At 55.0% G+C, this 8,646-nt stretch overlaps 1 long non-coding RNA gene across 1 annotated transcript; it reads right to left on the reverse strand.

The window, feature by feature from the left end:
• Positions 1-2,015: 2,015 nt before the first annotated feature.
• On the reverse strand, positions 2,016-7,688 carry LOC139046454 (uncharacterized). The gene is made up of 3 exons (XR_011506553.1): positions 7,477-7,688; positions 6,003-6,078; positions 2,016-5,773 (listed from the first exon to the last, which is right to left on the reverse strand). It is a non-coding gene; the product is annotated as an uncharacterized lncRNA (long non-coding RNA).
• Between the last annotated feature and the right edge of the window lie 958 nt (positions 7,689-8,646).

Raw genomic sequence — 8,646 nt, forward strand, 5'->3', positions numbered from 1 at the left:
GTTACGAGGGAAAATGGAGCAATCCCAGGAATTGCTTTTCGGTGTCCCTCATTAGTGCCAAGCCTTGCAGATATCCAGGGATGAATAAGAGAAACCTCTTGTGCAGAAAAGGCCACACGTGTGAAAAAGGAAGGTCCTGATCTAAAGAATGGTGGATGCATCCCATTCAAGCCTGCAGAGCAGGGATCCGAGTGGAGAGTGACCCCGTCAGAGCAGACTGTGGGTTTCAAAGACAGCCAGGGCTTCACATGCGTTTACTCCCAAGATGGTGCTCGCTGGCGCCCACAGCTGTGGGCGGGGCCAGGGGGCTGATGCAACCGAGCCTGGTGGCCAGCTGCCGCGGGAGCTCCAGCCCTTGCCAGCCCCGTCCAGGCAGAGCTCGAGCTCCCTTGCCGAGAAGGATGCTGTCCCTCGTCACGGTGGCTTCTGCAGGGTGGCTCCCAGGACCTCTGGGGTCTCGACTTGGGCTGAAGGGGTCGGGGAGCCAAGACCTGGCAGCTCTGTGACCCAGCCTTTCCATCCTCCAGGACGACGGAGCATCGGCGCCTGGGACCGCTCAGCTCCACCGTCTCACCCAGCCTGACAACCGATTCTGCCACGGCAGGCTGTGTGCCTTGGGGATATAACTTCTCCAGGTCGCAGATTTCTTTGCTCTAACAAGAAGGTCATCATTGTCTTCCTCGCAGAGGAAGCAAAATGAGGTGGATGTGGAAACGCCAACAGAGCTGGTGACAAAGTGCTGTCTACTCCGAGGACAGCGCAGGACAGGCACCGATCTCGCCCCTCTTCCTTCTCAGTCCCACAGCAGACATTGCTAATCAATCACAGCTCTCCTTCCTATCGGTCAGGTCTGCCTCAGAATCCTTCTCAACACAGCCCTCTGGCCACTGCTTGTAACTGATGGGGATGGTCAAAGAAACAAGTTTGCTTTGCCATTGCTCTATGTTATAGATGAAACGGAAGCCCAAAGAGGGGCAGGGGCTCGCATGAGCTCGCTCAGAGCTGGGAGCAGAGCAGACACAAAGCTGCAGTTGTCCAGCATACCGGGAAGGAGAGGAGATGGAAGGTAGGGTTCTGGGGGAGGAGGGAGAAGAGAGGTTGGAGGCAGTGGATGAAGCAGGACCAGACCGGGCAGAGGTGGCCGCCACGGATAAGGATGGCGATGGTCCTGGGTGGGGCTCTAGTCCATTGCCAGGCAATGGCCACCACCCCTGCCCTTTCTCCTCACCACTCACGCCTGGCTCAGTGCAGCCCAGAGATGCCTCTCCTGAGGGATCAGAGCTCAGAGCCCTAGGAAGAGGGATGGATGAGCACAGAGATGGCTGGGCCTGGGGTGCTGAGGGCTTGAAATAGCCAGACCAGTAGTCGGCACTACCACGGAGTGGAAGCCAGCTTTGGTGCGAAGATGTGAATGCTGGTTATGTGGTGTGTCCCCACCTCCCCCAAGAAGGAGGGGCCTATGGCGTCAATGACATGGGAACTGCAGCCAGGGGCGGGTAGATACTGGGTTCTGCCAAGGACGCTGGCACACTGGCGTAGCCGGCAGGACCCTAACAGGCGGTGGGCCCTGGGTTCCATGTCGGAGGGTCAGGGGTCACAGATGAATCCCGAGGGATGTGGGGTGACACGTCCCGCAGGCAGCAGCTGCAGGCTGCTCCCCTCGGGTCTGCTTGCACATCCGCTTGTGTCGTCCTCTGCTCTTGGACACCGCAGGGCAGGAGCCGAAGCTGAGCCGTCTCTGTGAGCCCTGTGTCTGTGCAGGCTGACACACAGCGACTCACGGAGGTTTGCTGAATGAATGAAAGACAACTGCGTGACACTGAGGGCCAACAAGACATGGGAAGGGGATGGGTATTGGAAGCTGAGAAGGAGTGAGGTGTCCATCTCAAGCCACCAGGACAATATTCTGCCCCAAGAGTGGGGTCCCAAAACAAACCAGAAATGAGGGGCGGCGGCTTACAGTGAAATGTATTGTCATGAGACAGAAAACCTTCTTTTTTAATGGTGGGGAAAGACTGTAACTATGGCCCAAACACTTTAAATGAATATTCCCAACATCTGATAAGCAGTAACCGAGGACGAGGTTCTCCCGGCGGGAGTTCCTGCAGAACCATTCGTCTGGAGGCCAGTTCATGGAGGTCCTCTCGAGGCCCCCCCCAGGGAGGGCTAGAGGCTCCGATGGCCCAGGGGAGCCCCCCGGCCAGGGAAGACCTTCAGATGCCCCAGCAGTGCCAGGCCCCCACGGGAGGGCCTTTGGAAGGTGCAGCGGAGGTGCTGGCTTGCAGATGACGCCCTGAGACGGGGAGGACGGGGCTGCCTCCTCCAGGATGCGGTCTACACCCAGGAGGTGTGATACCTGGGTCTAAGAACCAAGGGGTGGGAGGAACGGTGGGCCTGCCCACAGCACTCCCAGTGGTTACCTGGGGAGCCTGTCTCCCATCCACGCACTTCAGGATCTGGGGACTGGAGGTCCCCAGAGAGAAATACTTTCACCAGAGACACAGCAAGAATCCCCAACTTCCACCCATGACAGCGTCCTGGCAACTTCAGGCTCCTCGTGCCAAGAGACCAGCAGATCAGGCAGGAAATGATCTCTTTGCGGGGTCACTGGCCGGTTAACTGGGAGCCACTGCCCTGCTCATGGGGTGGGGGCAGGGAGGGACCTGTCGTCTGTTCTCTGTTTGCCCCTAACCCCGTGTGATGGCAAGCCGACAGACACTGCAGCTACAGGCAAAAAGGTCTGAAACCAGGGACTCTGAACCCGCTCAGGGCTGTCTGGCTCCCCTCCAGACTGGCCTGAACCAGCAGAGGTGACAGTCAGGATGAGAGAAATGGAGACGGGGTGGTGGAGGGGAGAAATGATGAGCAGCGGCTTCACCTTCAAGACGAGCCACAATGGGGTGAGGGTAGAGGCTGCTGTGTGACCCCCCCTAACCTGTTCCAGGATGTGAAATAGACGGAGACGGGACGCTCAAGGCGATGCCTGGCGGGGGCGTGCCCCTGGGAAATGGGAAAGGGGCAGCCAGCATCCTGGAGGAGCTGTTTTCCAGGTGGCGGATGTACCTTAGGAAGCAGGTGGGTGTGAGCCACACAAGGGGTGGACAGGCGGGGATGCTGGAGTGCGCTCAGATGCCCCTTCGAGACCAAGGTGTTGTTTCCGCCAGAACAGAACACGCCAGGAGTGCTTGCTGCTGCCACTCACATCCGCGTCTCTCTCTGGAGCTGCTCTGGACGGAAAGAGCTCCCTATGCAAAGTCAGACCCCCTCCACGCCCCGGGCCAGCCCACGTGTAATGACTGATCACTAGGGACACAGAGGCTCATCCCCCTTCTCTCGAGGCAGGACACCTGCAAAGGCGGGACATCCCAGCTCCAGAGCTCCGCATGGGGGGCTGCGGCCCTGTCATGACTGCACCACAGTTCACGCTCTCCCTCCACCAGTCCTGGGCTCCTCACTCTCTTTCAGGCGTTGGTCCCAAAAGCAGTCCCCCGAGACCATCGGTACGTCATTCTCCAGTCCCCAGGCTCCCAGACACTCCATCTTGACAGGCCTCAGTGGGAAGAGCCAAACCCAGAGCTCAAGGCACTGTGGCCGGGTGTAAGGGAGGGAAGAGACGCTGCAGACGAGGCTGCCCCGGGGGGCGGGGGGCGGAGAGGAGGGGATGGGAGAGGCTCTGAGCCCCGACTTAGACCCCTCGGGCGCTTGAAAAGCCATCATCTGAGAGCCTTCAGGAAGCTTCCTGCAGCAACCAGGGCAGGAGAATGCCAGAAGCGCAGCCCTCGGGAAGGCTGCCGTAGCCTGTGGCTGCGCAGAGCCATAGGTAGCTCCTAGAGAGGAGGCTGGTCGACGTGGCGTGTTTTGATATATGGCAAGCGTGCTTTTAATTAGCTCTACAAAAAAGTCATGAGGATTGACTGTTCATTGACTCCCTTTCAAGGGGGTGTTGGAAGAATTAACTGCACATAAACCAGCCACGGAAAAAGGCGAGCTGCGTGTCCAAGGGCATATGGAATTCTTGACTAGGATTTTCAAGACCGTCCGGAGCCAAACTTTTATTCCTCCAGGAAAACATCTGAGATTCAACTGAAAGCCAGCGAGAAAATAGTTCCATGTATACACTCTAGGCAACCTTCGTGCTGGAATGAGGTTCGTACGTAAAGCCTGCCTGGATTCACACAGACTGAAGGTGAACTTTCTAGAACACAGTTTAGAGGGAGTGGGAAACAGATCTTCTGGGTAGAAACTGAAGAGATTGGTAGTTCCCAAACTTGTTTTCTGGAGCCATAAGGGGTCCCCCGAAGACTCTGGGGGGCTGCCCTGGGGAGGGGTGGCTGGTGCAGGAGGAGTAGTGGGGGCATGCCTCCCCCCAGGCATCGCCTTGAGCACCCCATCTCCGTCTATTTCACATCCTGGACTCCCACATGTGATTTCACGTGACAGAAGGGCCCCATGGCTAAGAACGCAAAGGCAAGCTGTCTCATAAATAAGAGCCACGCTCTTGCAAGGTCCTGGCCGGAAACAGAGAAGCAAGACTCCAGTGCCTCCGCAGCCACACGTCAGTCGGGTACCCAACTGCCCCGTTCCACGTAGGCAGCATGCTGGGACCACATGGTTGGGGAAGAGTTACCATGGCAACCTCCCCCAGTCACCGCCAAGTAATTCCTCGGCAGTGTACAATTGCTCTGTTTATAGGAAGAATGCTGACCATATATTCTGGTTTTCCATGCACAATACTTCACTAGGAAAGAATGCAGAACCCACCAGAAGGAGCACACGTTGCAGTTTTCCCTGTCAACCAAAGCTCGTCTCGGTCCTCGGGGAATATGATGGATGGGGCGCTCCTGCTCTGCCTCCAACGGGAGGAGGCACAGACTGTCGTGGACCCACTGCCCGGGGTGCGGGTCCCGGCAGACCAAAGCGCGGGGTCTTCCTACCTTGAGACAGAGGGGCATTCGACTCAGTCAGTTGTGGGGCTGGAGTCTGTGATGGGGCCAAACCACTACAACGCTTACTCGCCAGAAGGGAATTTCAAGCCACTTGAAGTGTGAGGGGGAGTCTTACTTTCCTGCTGGATGAGGCCACAGCGTTTCTTTGTGACTTCAGCAGAGCTTGGGTTCTCTGGGGGAAGGCACACACGCTCTCGTTTTCTTGCAACATAAAGTTCATATTTAGGAGGGGAAAGATGAGTTTCAGATGCTAAAAATAATCTTTTGGGACTTTTCAAGGAAAAGAAATGGGCCTGCCGTTGGGCCAGCCTCAGAGAGATGTCCTCATTTTGATTTCCGTCTTCGATGGCCACGGCCGTCGTGTCGTTGGTATTCCAGACTTGGCCTGCAATTTCCTGCGACCTGGAAATCCAGATGTGCTCCGGTTTAGATTTTACGACTCAGAAAAGTGAATTTTAGGAAACTACACTTTGGAACTTTATAAAAACTTTTTTTTTAGATGAGATGCGCACCCTGGAAAACGGCGCAAATCAACAAAGTGTCACTCAGTGAACGATCGCAAAGTGTGTGCCCAGGTAAAGACACCCAGGTCAAAAACTCGGATAGGACCATCTCCCTGGAAGCCCCTTGGGCCCTCCCACCGCTGTCCCTTCACCCGGCCCCAAAGCGACCACTCCCCTGCCTTGTCACGCTGCCAGAAGAGGGCGGAATCGTACAACACGTGAGCCGGTGTCTGGTTTCTTTCACTCGACGTGCGTGAGAGTCATCCACGAGCTGGGTATGGCTCTTGTCCATCCGCTCCCGTGGCTGTGTGACCACACTGAGGCCTTTTGAAAAAAAGAACAGAAAATTAGCTTGCTGTTGTTTGAACAAGAGACCTTCCCCGGGGTGGGAGGACGCAGCCTCCAGGGCGGCCCCTCTGGGTGGGATCGGGGTCTCCTTTGCTCTCTCAGCCCCGACCGCCATGAATGGTGCCCATGGGTGAGTCACGCCCCCGGTATTTTCAGGCTGCCTCCAGTGAGCCGGGGGAGGGAATCTCGGTTATTAAAGGAGCACCTCCTGCCGCTGGTCCAAGTGGGAACCCCAGCGGGGAATAGCCCGTTCGCTTCAGCCACTTCCTGTGCTGCTTTTCCTAATACGAGAGAGAGAGCCGGTGTAAGAGTCAGAAGATAAGCAGTCGCCTCCTGCTCCCCTCCCTTCAAACACTCTCCTTTCATCTGGAGCACGCACACCCCCCAGCCAGGCACCGTCCTCCTCAGGGAGGGGGGAACCCCGCAGCCACGGGGCAGGGCCTGCACTGGCCCAGCCGGAAGGGCTCGGCTCGTCTGCCCACCCAGGGGCCTGGCCACCAAATCAGTGACAATAATCAGCTGCTTTCCTAGAAACCAACAAAGCCAGCAAGGATGCGAAAAGGAAGAACAGAACCTATTTGTACGATACTAAAAAATTCCAAAATAACTAAGCAAACGTAACTAGAAACACACGGGATCTATATGAAGAAAAAATTACAACTAAGTTATGTGAAATAAGACAAAATGGAAAAAACAGAGGAAATTCCTCATCAAGAAGAGGCATATTAAACATAAAAATGTCATTTCTTCCTAAAATTATCTGTTAATGTAACTGAATCCTGCTAATTAAGATACCAATAGTGTTCGCTGTGGTGGTGCTGGAAAGAACTTAACAAATGATTTTTCAGTTCAAATAAAACAATTCATGCATGAGGACAGACCAGAAAATTCTGCGACCGTAATGAAGCTGCCTGAGTAGCCCTCTCTGATGGTGAGGCCACCACACCAAAAACAGCTCTGTGCTGGAGGTGCAGGCCCGTCAGCGGGGCCGAGCGCATCCAGAAATAACCCCGGGAAGACGTGTGGGATCTCAGACTACGACAGATTGGAGGGGAAGCCGGCGCGTCCCCTAAATTGTGGTGGGGCAAATGACTAGTCATTCGGAGGCAAAGAGCCTGGGGAAGGACTGAGCCCCGCCTCCCTCCTCACACCAAAGCAAGTTCCAGAAGGAGAGAGCTGAAACACGCAAAATAAAACCACAAAAAGCTAGGAAAAAAGCCACGTGTGGATTTATAATACAATCTGGAAGTAGGAAAGACCCTTCTGGACAGCACCAAAGAGAGTTGTATCAGAGGATATTGGTTGATGTGAATACATCAAATATGAAGGTCCTGTGTGCACAAACGCACACACACGCATGTGTGCATATATCTGTGCGACACACAGAGGCTGTACATACGTGTGTGTGTGTGGTTTGTGTGCACGCATCTACTCACATATATGTAAACGCATATATTCAAATGCAAAGATGACCTGGCCAAAAACAGCTTGCCACAGGATAGACCACAGCTCAATTCCTTAATAAACCAAGAGCTTATACAAATCAATAAGAAAAATAGGCAATGAATATACAGAAGAAAAGGAAAACAAATAGCTCACAATTACATAAAAAGATGTACAACTCAACTGGTATTATTTTCCACCTATTATATTGGTAAAAATTTACAAGTTTTCAATACCTGGCATTGGCGAGGGTTTGGGAGGAGAGGCCATCCAGATGCCATGCTGGGCGCCAGCTGGTGTCCTCATTGGCAGGGCAACCTGGCCGTATTGCTCGACATTTAAAATGTGCCTTCAGCCTCTCAGTTGGGAATTCCGCCCTGCGAATGTGCTGATTTTACACACGCAGGCCAAGGCACACGCAGGACAGCATCTAGCCCTGTTGCCTGTAAAAGCAAAAATACTGCAATCGATGGCTGCTGACCGTGGGTACTGTTCTGCACGCTCCGGGAAAGCAGACAACTGCCCCGTGAAGTAGGCATCCTCATGATGCAGACAAGGAAACAGAGGCACAGAGAGGTTTGGTAACCACCCGAGGTCACACAGCAGGAAGTGGTAGAGCCCGGCACGTGATGGAAGCCACCCCGGCAGCCAGTGCTCTTCCCATTATGTTGGGCATGGGGTGGGTGTTCTGCTTCAGGATTTATTTATTGAAATGATTTATATCATCCTCCCAAAACACTTGAGACAGATTCTGCTTATCTAAACATTCTGACCAACAGCAAATTGTAGGGTGGACCCAACCCGGGAGAGCGATACTGTACAACACGCAGATTGGGCGACTCTGATGTGCCCTGAGCAGACCACAGGAAGGTTCCAGGGTCCTAGAAAGAAGCATCGAAGCCCGGAGTGCCTGGGGGCTCTTAGACCCTGAACGTGCAGCCTGCCCCTCCCAAGCAAAGCCACAGCCCCCTGGACCGCTGAAGGCTCCAGCCAGGTTGGCCAGGCAAGCCCTTCTCCCCTGCATGGAACATTGCTCCCCAACAAGGCCACCAGGTTGCGAGTAGCACTTGGCCATTTCCAGAAAGCTATTTGGAGCAAGTCATAAAAGTCAGGAGTGCTCCCCTCCTCCAGGTTCCAGCTCTGGAGCCCTTCCAGATGCGCTCCCCACACCCTTGGCGGAGGTCCAGGGGACTTTCCCCTCTAGTTGAACCAGAGGATCAATAGGGGGTTTGTCCCTCAGATGAGGTGGTGGGTCCCTGGGTCACTGAAGGCCGGTGTGGAGGTCACTCTGAGGGCAGGGCCCGGTGACATTGTGCAGGCCACCAGGGACCACTGAAGTGGCCCCAGTGGCAGTGGCTTGGCCCCAAGGCAGGGAGCATGGGAGCTCAGACTCCAGACACCTGGTC

The sequence above is a fragment of the Equus asinus genome, chromosome 10 (assembly GCF_041296235.1).
Source record: "Equus asinus isolate D_3611 breed Donkey chromosome 10, EquAss-T2T_v2, whole genome shotgun sequence".
Taxonomy (NCBI): domain Eukaryota; kingdom Metazoa; phylum Chordata; class Mammalia; order Perissodactyla; family Equidae; genus Equus; species Equus asinus.